This window comes from Trachemys scripta, chromosome 25 (genome assembly GCF_013100865.1).
Source record: "Trachemys scripta elegans isolate TJP31775 chromosome 25, CAS_Tse_1.0, whole genome shotgun sequence".
NCBI classification, from domain to species: domain Eukaryota; kingdom Metazoa; phylum Chordata; order Testudines; family Emydidae; genus Trachemys; species Trachemys scripta.
In genome coordinates this window covers 4,759,131-4,776,093 of record NC_048322.1, presented here as the reverse complement: position 1 = coordinate 4,776,093, position 16,963 = coordinate 4,759,131, and the positions used below count along the sequence as shown (strand labels likewise).

At 50.3% G+C, this 16,963-nt stretch overlaps 2 protein-coding genes and 1 non-coding gene across 5 annotated transcripts in view; 1 reads left to right on the top strand and 2 right to left on the bottom strand.

Moving 5' to 3' along the window:
- The window catches only part of LOC117869997 (zinc finger protein 883-like), a 929,932-nt gene that overhangs the window by 396,798 nt on the left and 516,171 nt on the right, over positions 1-16,963 (top strand). The window lies entirely within an intron of this gene.
- The window catches only part of LOC117870029 (zinc finger protein 501-like), a 561,112-nt gene that overhangs the window by 336,739 nt on the left and 207,410 nt on the right, over positions 1-16,963 (bottom strand). The window lies entirely within an intron of this gene.
- On the bottom strand, positions 15,421-15,493 carry TRNAI-AAU. The gene has a single exon. It is a non-coding gene; the product is annotated as a tRNA-Ile (tRNA).

Below are 16,963 nucleotides of genomic sequence, written 5' to 3'. Positions count from 1 at the left end.
CCTGAAAAGATTTAAAAAGAAGATTAGTATATGATAATTATACAGGAAAGAGCAAAATCTGAAATTTGATAGCTGCATTTAATAATTAAAAAGAAAAGGATGCAAATATGAGCCATTTGAGATCCACTCTCACAAATTAGAGGAAATGCCAGGTAGGCAGGTGGCATGGCCCCCAGTGGCTCCAGTGCCCAGAGCACTGGCCCCCACACCCTGGGTGCCGGGCGGGCATCACAGCCCCCAGAGCACCAGAGGCATGGCCCCCAGCATCCAGAGTACTGGGCATGGTGAGTACCTGCCCCTACCACCTGGAATCCTAGGCCATAAGCCGACCCCTACAAGTCCCATTGGTCTGACCCAGGATGGCCGTTCTTCTGTTCTTAGGCCTTGTCTACACTACGAGAGTAGTTCGAATTTACTTGCATCGAATTTTTGGAATCGATATTGCAAAGTCGAACGTCTGTGTCCACACTAAGGACAGTAATTCGACTTTGTGAGTCCACACTAACGGTGAAAGCGTCGACATTCAAAGCGGTGCACTGTGGTCAGCTATCCCACAGTTCCCGCAGTCCCCTCTGCCCATTGGAATTCTGGGTGTAGCCAGCAATGCCTTCTGGGTAACAAAATGTGTCGAGGGTGCTTTTGGGTAACTGTCGTCATCCGTCCATCACTCCCGCCCTCCCTCCCTGAAAGCGCCGGCGGGAAATCAGTTCGCGCACTTTTCCAGTCATTGACAGCGCGGATGCCACAGCACTGCGAGCATGGAGCACGCTGCGACCATCGCTGCAGTTGTGGCCGCTCTCAACGCCTCGCAGCTTATCATACACCTTTCCCTGAGGCAGATGCAGAAAAGTCAGGCAAGGAGGCTACGGCACCGCGGTGATGTCCTGAAGTCTGAGAGTAGCACAGACCTCTCAGAAAGCAGGGGACCCAGCGCCGAGGATATCACGATGGCAATGGGTCATGTTGATGCCGTGGAACGGCGATTCTGGGCACGGGAAACAAGCACTGAGTGGTGGGACCGCATAGTGCTGCAGGTCTGGGATGAATCCCAGTGGCTGCGAAACTTTCGCATGCGGAAGGGAACTTTCCTGGAACTTTGTGAGTTGCTGTCCCCTGCCCTGAAGCGCAATGACACCCGGTTGCGAGCTGCACTGAGTGTACAGAAGCGAGTGGCCATAGCCCTCTGGAAGCTTGCAACGCCAGACAGCTACCAGTCAGTCGCGAACCAGTTTGGGGTGGGCAAATCTACCGTGGGGGTTGTTGTGATGCAAGTAGCCAAGGCAATCGTTGATGTACTGCTGCCAAAGGTAGTGACCCTGGGAAACGTGGAGGCGATCATAGATGGCTTCGCAGCGATGGGATTCCCAAACTGCGGTGGGGCCATAGATGGAACTCACATCCCTATCCTGGCACCGGACCACCAGGCCACCCAGTACATTAACCGAAAGGGCTATTTTTCCATGGTGCTGCAAGCACTGGTGGACCACAGGGGACGTTTTACCAACATCTACGTGGGATGGCCGGGCAAGGTTCATGACGCTCGTGTTTTCAGGAACTCTGGTCTGTTTAGACGGCTGCAACAAGGTATTTACTTCCCGGACCACAAAATAACTGTTGGGGATGTGGAGATGCCTATAGTCATCCTCGGGGACCCAGCCTACCCGCTAATGCCCTGGCTCATGAAGCCCTATACTGGCGCCCTGGACACTGAAAAAAGAACTCTTCAACTACCGGCTGAGCAAGTGCAGAATGGTGGCGGAGTGTGCTTTTGGCCGTCTCAAGGGGAGATGGAGAAGCTTACTGACTCGCTGTGATCTCAGCGAAACCAATATCCCCATTGTTATAGCAGCTTGCTGTGTGCTCCACAATCTCTGTGAGAGCAAGGGGGAGACCTTTATGGCGGGGTGGGAGGTTGATGAAAATAGCCTGGCTGCTGATTACGCTCAGCCAGACAGCCGGGCGATTAGAAGAGACCTGCGGGAAGCGCTGTGCATCCGGGAGGCTTTGAAAGCAAAGTCCCTGAGTGAGCAGGGTAACCTGTGACTTTTAAGTTTGTGTACAGAGAAGCTGAACCTGCCCCCGTTTCTTTACCCAGTTAATGTTGACTATCCTACCCAGTTACATACCCCCTTCACCCCCTTCCAACACACGTTTCGAAATAAAAATAGTTCTACTTTGTTAATGCACACCGTTTTCTTTAATACTGTTTTCGCGGGAATTTTTTAAAACTGGGACGCAGACTGTGGTGCGGAGTGGGTGTAGTGTAGTGACGCGAATGAAGCTTCTAAACTCAAGGATTGACGGGCTCTGCTGCGGTGGGATGGTTGTTTCAACGGAGCCTGTCACCCCTCCTGATCGGGACTGTGTGTATGGGGGGGCTATGTGACTTTGTGGCAGGGGGAGGACGGTTACAGATCCCCTGCTGCGTGGCTCTGTGATCCTGCATAAGGACCGCCGCTTAAGATCTGTAACTGCCCTCCCCCGCCACAAAGTCACAGAGCAACCCACCCCCCACCACATAACATGAAAACAACCTCCCAGACTAACCAGGGTAACTAGTCACTGCATCACTGCACTGTCTATGTGCCCTGCTGCTGTGCCTGCCCCCGCCTATGTACCCTGCCAAAGGTGACTGTCCTGTCCAATTACCAACCCCCTTTCCCCTCCTCCTCCAAAAGAACATGATTGAAACAGTAGTTAACATGAACGTATTTTTTATTATCAACTACACATGGAACTGGGAGGTGAAACTTGGACGGGGGCTTGTGTCAGGTGGGAAGGAAAGAACTTTTCAAGTTTTGGGGAATGAGAGCCTTCTGCTACTAGAGCTCTCTGCAGGGGTGGAGTGAGAGTTAGCAGGGACTCTGCTGCCTCTCCTTCTTTGCACTTTGGGTGAGGTGGGTATGGGACTTGGTGGCGGGGGAGGGCGGTTAGAGATGGACTGCAGCGGGGCTCTGTCCTCCTGCCTCCGTTCCTGCAGAACATCCACAAGGCGCCGGAGCGTGTCTGTTTGCTCCCTCAGTAGTCCAAGCAGCGTTTGAGTCGCCTGCTGGTCTTCCTGCCGCCACCTCTCCTCCCGATCCATGTTTGCTTGCTGCATTTGGGTCAATTTCTCCCGCCACTGGGTCTGCTGTGCTGCCTGGGCTTGGGAACAGGCCATAAGTTCAGAGAACATGTCCTCCCGTGTCCTCTTCTTCCTATGCCTAATCTTCGCTAGCCTCTGGGAGTGTGATGCCAGGCTAGGTTGTGAGACAGTCGCAGATGTGGCTGTGGGAATGGGAAAAAGGGAGTGAATTCCTCAGAAAGATAAATGTAGTTGTGAACAAAGAACATAGTCTTTCTCTGTGAACAAGACCATGCACAGCACCTATCACATGCGCACTCAGCACAAGGTCGAATTCTCGGCCTTCGCATTCAGTGCCTGGGGTCTTCCACAGCACATTTGAGAAGCGGGGCAGCACAACGGAATTTCTGTTGCAGGCAGACATGGTAAGCCGTAGACTTGTGGCAGTTTAAAACTTTTATATTACCACTGGCCTCATTTCACATTTAAAGCAATGTCAGTCCCTGCTGCCAGCAATCCGGCAAGCGGGAACTCTGCCCCTGTCCCACCCCCTCGCGGCTGTCCCCAGGAACGATCCCTTTCGGCAGCCCCTCTCCCGCCTCCACCGCGTGGTTGCAAACCAGCGGTTACAGTTCTGTAAAGGAACGAGCAAGCAGTCCCAACACTAACATTCCCCTACCTAATTCAAAGCAGGTCACCATGGGCGACATCACCCTGATGAGGATCTCTGACAGCGAGAGAGAGAGAATGCTCCGGGAAAGCCTCCAAAGACCAGGGCCGTATGCCGCCCTGCTGTGCAGAGCAATGATTCCCGAGTACTTGATAGTCTCGTGGCGCGGCAACGTGTCGTACTTCGGAGGACCCAATAAGGCCGCTCTCCCCAGGAACCTCATGCAACGGCTTTCCAATTACCTCCAGGAGAGCTTCATCGAGATGTCCCGGGAGGATTACTGCTCTATCCCTGCACATATAGACCGCATTTTACTCTAGCTGCAGTAGCAGGGACTAAACAGTAGAGCGGCTTGGGCAGGACAATCACGGAAAACCGGACATTGCTAGATTTTTTTTCAAAACTTGCACTGCCCATGACTGAACCGTTAAGTGCCTAGGGCAAAGTAATCATGAACAACCCATTCTTTTAATTGTTAATATTCCTGTTCTGTTAAAAATAAATGTTTAGATGTTTACAACACTTTCTGGCTGATCCTTCCCCAGATTCTGTGTCCGGGGTAACGGCTGGGGACGCTTCGTAGGGGATCTCTGTAAGGGTGATGAAGAGATCCTGGCTGTCGGGGAAATCAGCGTTGTGAGCGCTGCCGACTGCCTCGCCCTCCTCATCTCCTTCCTCATCTTCCCCGTCCGCTAACATGTCCGAGGAACCGGCCGTGAACAATATCCCATCCTCAGAGTCCACGGTCAGTGGTGGGGTAGTGGTGGCGGCCGCACCGAGGATGGAATGCAGTGCCTCATAGAAACGGGATGTCTGGGGATGGGATCCGGAGCGTCCGTTTGCCTCTTTGGTCTTCTGGTAGCCTTGTCTCAGCTCCTTGATTTTCACGCGGCACTGCGTTGCATCCCGGCTGTATCCTCTTTCTGACATGTCTTTTGAGATCTTCTCATAGATCTTTGCATTCCGTTTCTTGGAGCGCAGCTCAGAAAGCACGGACTCATCGCCCCACACAGCGATGAGATCCAATACTTCCCGATCAGTCCATGCTGGGGCCCTCTTTCTATTCACAGACTGCACGGCCATCACTGCTGGAGAGCTCTGCATCGTTGCCAGTGCTGCTGTGATCGCCACGATGTCCAGACAGGAAATGAGATTCAAACTGGCCAGACAGGAAAAGGAATTCAAATTCAAATTTTCCCGGGGCTTTTCCTGTGTGGCTGGTCAGAGCATCCGAGCTCGTACTGCTGTCCAGAGCGTCAACAGAGTGGTGCACTGTGGGATAGCTCCCGGAACTATTAGCGTCGATTTCCATCCACACCTAGCCTAATTCGACATGGCCATGTCGAATTTAGCGCTACTCCCCTCGTCGGGGAGGAGTACAGAAGTCGAATTAAAGAGACCTCTATGTCGAACTAAATAGCATCGCAGTGTGGACGGGTGCAGGGTTAATTCGATGTAATGGCGCTAACTTCGACATAAACGCCTAGTGTAGACCAGGCCTTAGTGTGTGAGGGGTACTGAGGCCCAGATGGGGAATGTAGGAGAGGGAGAAGTGGTGGGAAGGAAGTCTTGGGGAATTTGAGCTGCAGCAGGAATCACACAGGGAGGACAAAGGGGTACAGGATGGGGTAGAGATGAATGGGGAGTGAATCTGGGGTTCCAGCTCACAGAAATGTCCCAAGTTCCCTGTTAGGCAGCTTATTCCTTCACCCGTTCACTTCCCTAGGCCTTCTCGCATGAACAGAGAGAAACAATACCCAAAGTCCACAAGTGCAAACAATTCGATGTTTATTGGGGTGAACTTCCAGCAAGCATGATTCCAGTTTCCTTCCTCAGTGTCCCCCTTCCCAGCTCTGACACCACAGAGCCTTGCCTGTGTCCCTGTTCCCATTCCCCCCCCCCTTAGTGAAACATGATTCCAATTCCCCCACCCCCATTCCCTGTTCCCATTCCCCCCTTACTTCCTGATTGACTGCAGACTATATAGTAAAACTGAGTTCTGCTTAGTTATACCTTAACCAATCATTTTACTGAAATTTAACTAACCAATCGTAAACACACTGTAACATAACATCCATTTACACCATTTTACACACCGCTCCATTGATTCCCAGTGAGCTCCTCCCCTTGTCATTATTTCCATAGGGCTTGTGGGGCCCACCTTAGTTGCCGTTCTATTTCCAGGCACCATGGTAGCTATTACACAGGTGCTGGCTTCCTAGTTGAGCATTTTGCATTCCCATACACATCTCCCCCTGCCCCCGGTCAGCCTTTTGAAGCCATCCCCCACCCACATCTTGCTAGCAACAAGACAAACACCACAGACAAACAACACAAAACATAGATCCATGGTATTCTGGGTTATTCTTCCGCTGGTGCCAGCATGCTTGTAGAGTGTCTGAAAAACAAAAAAAACAATTTCCACCCCCTGGTAGGGACAGATTATTGCTTAATAATACCAATTTCTTTTACAAATGTCCTTGCTAATTGCAGGAAAAACAGAAGAATTACTTCCAGGCTATAATCAGGCTAGTGAATTACCCCACTCACTGAACCCCAGACCGTTCACCCAGGCCAGCAGCAGGCTGAGCGGAGCTGGCTGGGACCCCAGCGGGCTGAGCGGGGCTGGTGGCTGGTGGCTGGGACCCCGGCTGGCAGGAGCCAGCCCACTACTGGCCCTGCTCAGCCCACTGCCAGCTGAGTAAATAGAACCCCAGGTCGGCAGCAGGCTCAGCGGCAGCCAGGACCCGCAGCCTGCCATTAAAAAAAAAATCAGCTTGCGTGCCACCTTAGGTTGAGGACCCCTGTTCTAGTGTATACTCAAAAAGAAGAACAGGAGTACTTGTGGCACCTTAGAGACTAACAAATTTATTAGAGCATAAGCTTTCGTGGACTACAGCCCACTTCTTCGGATGCATATAGAATGGAACATGTATTGAGAAGGTATATATACACACATACAGAGAGCATAAACAGGTGGGAGTTGTCTTACCAACTCTGAGAGGCCAATTAATTAAGAGAAAAAAAAACTTTTGAAGTGATAATCAAGCTAGCCCGGTACAGACAGTTTGATAAGAAGTGTGAGAGTACTTACAAGGGGAGATAGAATCAATGTTTGTAATGGCTCAGTATACTGTACTTTACGGTAATTTTCACTATATGCGATTTTCCTCTTATGTGGTGACTTTAGAACCTAACCCTCATGTAAGATGTGATTCCACTGTAGTGTAAAAAAAAAAATTGGGGCACCTCTTTTTGGCACCCCCAAATCTTGGTGCCCTAGGCGGTCACCTAGTTCGCCTAGTGGTTACACCGGCACTGACAGTATCCCCAGCCCAGGTGACGTGACAGCCAGTGGTGGATTTAGAGTTAGTGGGGCCCCCCAGCCCTGTGCTCAGCTTCACTTTTGGGGCTCTTTCTTGGGACCCAGTCAAGAAAAAGAACATTCTCTCTTATCCCCCCTGCCCCCGTTTTTCATTCTTTTTTTCCTTCATCTTCCTCCTATAAGTAATAGCATGTAAATGAAAATAAAGTGAGGTACCTTTCGCAAGGAGTTTCGCAAGGGAGATCTCCAGGTGAAGGAGGAGCAATACAGCACCCTTTTGGGGTAAGTGACTGTCTGTAGTGTGTGTTTGTTTGTGTTTGAGGGTTACTTGCTGTGAGCTGAGCTTGTGTTTGTCAGTCTGTTTGTTTGTTTTGGTTGTTTGAAGGACCGTGTGCTGTGGCTGGCAGTTGGAAGGTTTGAAAGCTAGAAGTCTCTGGTAAGTGGCTGAGCCTTTATCAGTGGGCGGGGCATTCATACAGGCCAGGGCTTTATAAAGCAGCGCACAAGCGACCAGGGAGCTTTGCAAACAGGGGCTGCTAACAGGGAGTTTCGCAAGGGAGTTTGGAAGGGGAGCAGGAAGGGGGCGAGGGTCTCTTGCCAGTTCCAGTTGTTTTCTCTGATTCCCCTTAATACCTATAAAGCAACTACATTCATAACTTTTCGCTTAAACAACCCTTTCAGCTGACAGGGGGCTGCAGATGGGAGTTTGACAGAGGGAGGCTTACGATGGTTAGGAAGACCCGCAACACCTGTGCCAGCACTGCTACTGTCTCCTCCACCTGTGCCTGTAGCCAGACAGAGTGCCTAAGCATGGATGCCTCTACCCAGATCCTGGTGTGGTTTTGCAAAGACTGTAACTTGCAATTTCCACTTACTGATATCCAGGCTGGGGGGACCATCCAATGTGAGAGGTGCCTGCTGGTGGAATCTCTCAGGCAGCAGGTGGGAGAGCTACAGGAGGAGGTGGCTAGGTTGAGGAGCATCCGTATCCATGAGCAATTCCTCGACAGTGTCCATGTGGAGACAGCTGAGGTAGCTGTCCCAGTACACAGGACTGCTGATACACCACTGGTGGAGGAGGAGATGGCTCAGGGTGGACACTGGCAGCTGGTTACTTCTGGCAGCAGGCAGTGCTCCACCCTTGCTCCGAACCCTCCTGCCGTGGTTATAGGTAACCGTTATGCTCTTCTTGACACAGGAAAGAAGGAATCACTCCCTACAGTAAAGGAGGAGACGCCTCGTACCCCTAAGGCTGGAAAGTCTGCTGCCACCACTGCAAATAGGAAACGTAGGGTAGTGGTGGTCGGAGACTCTCTGCTGAGGGGGACGGAGGCGCCCATCTGTCGCCCTGACATCTCATCTCGGGAGGTATGCTGCCTGCCGGGGGCCCGTATCCGAGACGTTACGGAGGCATTGTTGAGGATTATCCAGCCCTCTGACTACTACCCCATGCTACTCATCCATGTGGGCACAAATGATACTGCGCGGTGTGACACTGAGCGGATCAAGAGTGACTACAGGGCTCTGGGAGTACGGGTGAAGGAGTTTGGAGCGCAGGTGGTATTCTCTTCAATTCTTCCTGTCAAAGGTAGGGGCCCGGGCAGAGACAGATGCATCATGGAGGTGAATGCCTGGCTGCGAAGATGGTGTCGCCAGGAGGGCTTTGGCTTCCTAGACCACGGGATGCTATTTGAGGAAGGACTGCTAGGCAGAGATGGCGTTCACCTTTCGAGGAGAGGAAAGACCCTATTCGGACACAGACTGGCTAACCTAGTGAGGAGGGCTTTAAACTAGGTTCGACGGGGACAGGTGAGCAAAGCCCACAGGTAAGTGGGGAACATGGAGACCGGGGAGATGGGTCGGAAACGAGAGGGAGTGTGGGCTATATTGGCAGAGAGAAAGGAGAGTCAGGACAAAACTGGGAGGAAAGATCAAACCAGTATCTTAGATGCGTATATACAAATGCGAGAAGTATGGGGAATAAGCAGGAAGAACTGGAAGTGCTAATAAATAAATACAACTATGACATTGTTGGCATCACTGAAACTTGGTGGGATAATACACATGATTGGAATGTTGGTGTGGATGGGTACAGCTTGCTCAGGAAGGATAGACAGGGGAAAAAGGGAGGAGGTGTTGCCTTATATATTAAAAATGTACACACTTGGACTGAGGTAGAGATGGACATAGGAGACGGAAGTGTTGAGAGTCTCTGGGTTAGGCTTAAAGGGGCAAAAAACAAGGGAGATGTCCTGCTAGGAGTCTACTACAGGCCACCTAACCAGGTGGAAGAAGTGGATGAGGCTTTTTTCAAGCAACTAACAAAATTATCCAAAGCCCAAGATTTGGTGGTGATGGGGGACTTCAACTATCCGGATATATGTTGGGAGAATAACACAGCGGGGCACAGACTATCCAACAAATTCTTGGACTGCATTGGGGACAACTTTTTATTTCAGAAGGTTGAAAAAGCTACTAGGGGGGAAGCTGTTCTAGACTTGATTTTAACAAATAGGGAGGAACTCGTTGAGAATGTGAAAGTAGAAGGCAGCCTGGGTGAAAGTGATCATGAAATCATAGAGTTTGCAATTCTAAGGAAGGGTAGAAGGGAGAACAGCAAAATAGAGACAATGGATTTCAGGAAGGCAGATTTTGGGAAGCTCAGAGAGCTGATGGGTAAAGTCCCATGGGAATCAAGACTGAGGGGAAAAACAACTGAGGAGAGTTGGCAGTTTTTCAAAGGGACACTATTAAGGGCCCAAAAGCAAGCTATTCCGCTGGTTAGGAAAGATAGAAAATGTGGCAAAAGACCACCTTGGCTTAACCACGAGATCTTGCACGATCTAAAAAATAAAAAGGAGTCATATAAAAAATGGAAACTAGGACAGATTACAAAGGATGAATATAGGCAAACAACACAGGAATGCAGGGGCAAGATTAGAAAGGCAAAGGCACAAAATGAGCTCAAACTAGCTACGGGAATAAAAGGAAACAAGAAGGCTTTTTATCAATACATTAGAAGCAAGAGGAAGACCAAAGACAGGGTAGGTCCACTGCTTAGTGAAGAGGGAGAAACAGTAACAGGAAACTTGGAAATGGCAGAGATGCTTAATGACTTCTTTGTTTCGGTCTTCACCGAGAAGTCTGAAGGAATGCCTAACATAGTGAATGCTAATGGGAAGGGGGTAGGTTTAGCGGATAAAATAAAAAAAGAACAAGTTAAAAATCACTTAGAAAAGTTAGATGCCTGCAAGTCACCCGGGCCTGATGAAATGCATCCTAGAATACTCAAGGAGCTAATAGAGGAGGTATCTGAGCCTCTAGCTATTATCTTTGGAAAGTCATGGGAGACGGGAGAGATTCCAGAAGACTGGAAAAGGGCAAATATAGTGCCCATCTATAAAAAGGGAAATAAAAACAACCCAGGTAACTACAGACCAGTTAGTTTAACTTCTGTGCCAGGGAAGATAATGGAGCAAGTAATTAAGGAAATCATCTGCAAACACTTGGAAGGTGGTAAGGTGATAGGGAACAGCCAGCATGGATTTGTGAAGAACAAATCATGTCAAACCAATCTGATAGCTTTCTTTGATAGGATAACGAGCCTTGTGGATAAGGGTGAAGCGGTGGATGTGGTATACCTAGACTTTAGTAAGGCATTTGATACGGTCTCGCATGATATTCTTATCGATAAACTAGGCAAATACAAATTAGATGGGGCTACTATAAGGTGGGTGCATAACTGGCTGGATAACCGTACTCAGAGAGTTGTTATTAATGGTTCCCAATCCTGCTGGAAAGGCGTAACGAGTGGGGTTCCGCAGGGGTCTGTTTTGGGACCGGCTCTGTTCAATATCTTCATCAACGACTTAGATATTGGCATAGAAAGTACGCTTATTAAGTTTGCGGATGATACCAAACTGGGAGGGATTGCAACTACTTTGGAGGACAGGGTCATAATTCAAAATGATCTGGACAAATTGGAGAAATGGGCTGAGGTAAACAGGATGAAGTTTAACAAAGACAAATGCAAAGTGCTCCACTTAGGAAGGAAAAATCAATTTCACACATACAGAATGGGAAAAGACTGTCTAGGAAGGAGTACGGCAGAAAGGGATCTAGGGGTTATAGTGGACCACAAGCTAAATATGAGTCAACAGTGTGATGCTGTTGCAAAAAAAGCAAACATGATTCTGGGATGCATTAACAGGTGTGTTGTGAGCAAGACACGAGAAGTCATTCTTCCGCTCTACTCTGCTCTGGTTAGGCCTCAGCTGGAGTATTGTGTCCAGTTCTGGGCGCCGCATTTTAAAAAAGATGTCGAGAAATTGGAAAGGGTCCAAAGAAGAGCAACAAGAATGATTAAAGGTCTTGAGAACATGACCTATGAAGGAAGGCTGAAAGAACTGGGTTTGTTTAGTTTGGAAAAGAGAAGACTGAGAGGGGACATGATAGCAGTTTTCAGGTATCTAAAAGGGTGTCATAAGGAGGAGGGAGAGAACTTGTTCACCTTAGCCTCTGAGGATAGAACCAGAAACAATGGGTTTAAACTGCAGCAAGGGAGGTCTAGGTTGGACATTAGGAAAAAGTTCCTAACTGTCAGGGTGGTTAAACACTGGAATAAATTGCCTAGGGAGGTTGTGGAATCTCCGTCTCTGGAGATATTTAAGAGTAGGTTAGATAAATGTCTATCAGGGATGGTCTAGACAGTATTTGGTCCTGCCATGCGGGCAGGGGACTGGACTCGATGACCTCTCGAGGTCCCTTCCAGTCCTATAATCTATGAATCTATGAATCTTAATTGTTCTTGTAGTCTAACTTATTTTTCCACAGACCACTTGAAAAATCACAGACGGTCTCGACGGACTTAATGATCTTTCCAAATATTGTAAAAAAATGTTCGGGTATGGGGTCTGGCCAAGAGCTAGGGTGAGGGAGGGGGCTCAGGATTGGGGCAGGAGGTTGGGGTGTGGAGCGCTTACCTGGGGCAGCTCCTGTTTGGTTCTCAGGATGGGGGTGGGGATGCAGAAGTCAGGGCAGGGGGCTGGGTGTGTGTGAGGGGGTACAGGTTTCAGGGCAGGGGCTGGAGGGCATGAGGGGGGATGCAGGAGTCAGGGCTGGGGAGGTGTGGGTGGTGCAGAGGTCAGGGCTGGGGAGGTGTGAGGGGGTGAGGGGGGTGCAGGGGGCTGGGGAGGTGTGAGGGGGATTCAGGAGTCAGGGTAGGGGGCTGGGGAAGTGTGGGGGTGCAGGGGTTAGGGAAGGGGGTTGGGGGTGTGTGAGATGGTGCTGAGGAGGTGTGAGGGGAGTGCAGGGTCAGGGCAGGGAGCTCAGGGTGTGTGAGGGGGATGCAGGAGTCAGGGCAGGGGGCTGGATGTGTGTTAGGCAGTGCAGGGGGCTGGGTGTGGGGGCTGTAGGAGTCAGGGCAGGGGCTGGGGGTATGTGAGGCAGTGCAAGGGGCTGCGGGGTGGGTTGGGGTCGTGAGGGTGCTCACACAGGGGGCTGGAGGGGGTATGCCCCAATTCCAGCCGCTTCCCCAAGGCCTCACCCCGCCTCTTTTCCTCCTCCTCTCTGGAGCGCCGTGCTGAGTCTCCGTGCTATCTGCTCCTGCCGGCAAGGCTGATCCAGCTGACCGGCGGGGAGATGGGGGGAAAGGGAACGTAGCATGCTGGGGAAAGAGGCGATGGAGAGGCATCACTGCGCCTCTTCTTCTCTTCCTCCTCCTCCCCGGAGCGGCGTTCTGCAGCTGTCCCCTCCTGCAGGCAAGGCTGATCCAGCTGATCGGTGGCAGGGAGGTGGGGGAGGGAAGGTAGAACGCTGGGGAAAGGGGCGGGGCAGGAGCCAGGCTGCAGGCAGAGGCTGCCACACAGCCCCAGCAGTGGCAGAGTCAAGCTTCTCTGACCCCACAGGAGAGAGTGGGGGGCAGAGAAGAGTGCGCCGGGGCCCCTTTCGACCATGGGCCTGGTGCCATAGCACCAGTGGCACCATTGTAAATCTGGTATTGAGTAGGCGTGAGTCATTTGACAAGCATAAGTGGCACATAGGAGAAACATTTTTCCTGATGCACTGGTGGTATAGTGGTGAGCAGAACTGCTTTCTAAGCAGTTGACCTGGGTTTGATTTCCAGCCAATGCAGTAATGTGACATTTTCTCCGCTGGGAATTGCTTTAATTTCAGTCAAATTGTATCAGTTTATCAATGGAATGAGAGAATGTTCCAAATCCCAGCAGGACATTAAACACCCAGTGGAAGAAGAAAGGGGAAGGACTATACAGTGAGCTGTTGGAGTCATCCTGGTATTACAAAGTTTGGTTTATATTTAAAAAAAATTCCTTTACTTCCCTCTCCCTTTTAGGCTAGGTCTATACTACCCACCTGAATTGGCGGGTAGAAATTGACCTCTCGGGGATCGATCCCCGAATCGGCGCTCTAACTCCACCAGCGAAGGTGGTAGTAAGCACCGCCGACAAAAAGTCACAGAAGTCGATTTTGCCACCGTCCTCACAACGGGGTAAGTCGGCTGCGATACGTCGAATTCAGCTACGCTATTCCGTAGCTGAATTTGCGTATCTTAAATCGACTCCCCCCTGTAGTGTAGATGTACCCTTAGAGTCAGGACCTTTAAGGTCAGAAGGGACCAGTGTGATCATCTAGCCTGACCTGCTGCATCTTGCAAGCCAAAAGACCCTACCCACCCACCCACTCCTGTAATAGACCCGGGAGTGGAGTCAGTTCTGTGCACTGCCCCTACCCCAGGCAGTGCATGGAGGCCCTCTGCTCCCCTCCCCCAATGGGTGTGCAGAGATGTGCCATCAGCACTAAGGTGGCTCCCTGCCCACTCTACCTCCATCCCTCTGTGCTGCTCCCAGAAGTGGCTGGCATGTCACGGCATCCCCTGAGGTGGGGGGAGTGTCTCCATGTGCTGCCTCTGCCCCTACTACCAACTCTGCAGCTCCCATTGGCCAGGAACTGCAGCCAATGGGAGCTCTGGGGGCACTGCCTGCAGGCAGCGGCCCACGGAGACCCCCTGACCATGCCCACCTAGGAGATGCTGCTAAAGGGTTGTGTGTACCCGGTCACTTTGGGAGCTGCAGTGACCAGGGTGAGCGCCATCCCTCCTGCACCCCAACCCCCTCCCCCAGCACAGAGCCTGCACCACACACCCAAATTTCCTCCCATAGCTTTGCTTGTCTTCCTTTCACCCAGAACCATCCTTCTCCTCCTAGGCTGCAAGTTGCCATCCCTGGGAAGCCAAGAGGCAGGCACAGCATCTACCTCCCAGCAGCCAACCGCACCTCCCCAGGCTTTGCAGAACAAATGGTGGCGCTCTACTAACCCCACTTAGCCACGCTGAGGTGCTTAGCTTCTGCCCTGCCTTCCTCAGCATGACTTTCCTCTTTTGTCCCATTCCTGCCTCACTTTCTCCTTTGGCAAGTCACGCAAAGGAGGCCAGCAGGAAGAGCCGGCATCCATAGGCCAAACTCCCAGAGCAGAGGAGGCCAAGCCACAAGGCTCCAAAAGTTCACTGGCCAAGATCCTCTAGCTTTCCCCTGCTGATGCCAAGGCTTTGTCTCAGCTCATTTCACCACCCTCTGTGATGCAGGGGTTGGGGTTATTGCAGGTGTTTCCCAAAATTGGGCCAGCTAGTAAGATTAGGGAGGACTAATGACCCACCAGAGATTGGCAGAAAGCAACACGTTTATGATATTGATAGCTAAGCTCAAAAGAAGGGGGAGGTCACACTCACACTCGCATACTCACGCTCCCAGGACAGGCACAGCACTGGAGATATCAGGATTCTTCAAGGTAACTGTCCCACAGTGCAGTGATGGATGGTGTGATGAAGGTAAGTCTTCCTGAGGCATGATGAAATGCAGTGCAGTGAACCACTGACCGGACGGTCCGGGTGAAGGGCATTCACTGGAGGTACAAGCTTGTGAGTGCACCCCTGAGCACATGACCCCTTCCCCTTTTAAGGACCTGCACCTCATGGCCTGCGACTAGAGATTACTTGGCTGCATCTGGTTGGTCACACTCGACCTTGGGCAGTGTCCATGCTCCGGGTGTGTGAGTGTTGCCTAATTAGAGTCCCAGACCCTTTGTCTACCTGGGAGCAATTCTGATCTTCCAGCTCTTCAACCAGCCCATTCATCCCACAAGTATTACAGGAGGGACGGGGAGGGGAAAAGCCACTTCACAGGTATTCAGAGAGGGAGGGGAGACAAAAGCAGGAGGTGGGGGAAGTATAACAGACCTTTTGAGCATACAGGTTATATATCGCATAGCCATACAGAACATAGAGATCACTGCTGCTCCTACAACGGCAGGGACAGGCCTGTAGAAGCTGGGAAAAATAATCCACCATGTTTCTGTCTGGTTTCAAACCAGGGACCTTTTGCATATTAGGCAAACGTGATAACCACTACACTACAGAAACCCTGTCACAGTGTTCTGCCCCGCCCTTCATAAGAACATAAGAATGGCCCTACTGGGTCAGACCAAAGGTCCATCCATCCCAGTATCCTATCTGTCAACAGTGGCCAATGCCAGGTGCCCCAGAGGGAGTGAACCTAACAGGTAATGACCAAGTGATCTCTCTCCTGCCAGCCATCTTCACCCTCTGACAAACAGAGGCTAGGGATACCATTCCTTACCTATCCTGGCTAATAGCCATTAATGGACTTAACCTCCAATAATTTATCTGCAAAAAGAACAAGGAGTACTTGTGGAACCTTAGAAACTAACAAATTTATTTCAGAATAAGCTTTCGTGGGCTAAAACCCACTTCGTCAGATGCATGCAGTGGAAAATACAGTAGGAAGTTATATATATATATATATATACACACAGAGAACATGAAAAAATGGGTGTTGCCATACACACTATAACAGGGGTTCTCAAACTATAACAAGAACAATCAGTTAAGGTGGGCTATTATCAGGAGGAAAAAAAAAACCTTTTGTAGTGATAATCAGGATGGCCCATTTCCAACAGTCGACAAGAAGGTGTGAGTAACAGTAGGGGGAAAATAAACATGGGGAAATAGTTCTACTTTGTGTAATGACCCATCCACTCCCAGTCTTTACTCAGGACTAATTTAATGGTGTCCAGTTTGCAAATTAATTTCAATTCAGCAGTCTCTCGTTGGAGTCTGTTTTTGAAGTTTTTGTTGTTGTAATATTGCAACTCTTAGGTCTGTAATCGAGTGACATGGCAGATTGAAGTGTTTTCTGATTGGTTTTTGAATGTTATAATTCTTGACATCTGATTTGTGTCCATTTATTCTTTTACACAGAGAGTGTCCGGTTTGGCCAATGTACATGGCAGAGGAGCATTGCTGGCACATGATGGCATATATCACATTGGTAGATGTGCACGTGAACGAGCCTCTGATAGTGTGGCTCATGTGATTAGGTCCTATGATGGTGTCCCCTGAATAGATATGTGGACAGAGTTGGCAACGGGCTTGGTTGCAAGGATAGGTTCCTGGGTTAGTGTTTTTGTTGTGTGGTGTGTGGTTACTGGTAAGTATTTGCTTCAGATTGGGGGGCTGTCTGTAAGCAAGGACTGGCCTGCCTCCCAAGATCTGTGAGAGTGAGGGATCATCCTTCAGGATAGGTTGTAGATCCTTGATGATGCGCTGGAGAGGTTTTAGTTCTGTTACTTTCTTTTTGGGGCCTGTCCTCTGGTAGGTGACTTCAGGGTACTCTTTTGGCTCTGTCAATCTGTTTCTTCACTTCAGCAGGTGGGTATTGTAGTTGTAGGAATGCTTGATAGAGATCTTGTAGGTGTTTGTCTCTGTCTGAGGGGTTGAAGCAAATGTGGTTGGTCTTAGAGCTTGGCTGTAGAGAATGGATCATGTGGTGTGGTCTTGGTGAAAGCTGGAGGCATGTAGGTAAGTATAGCG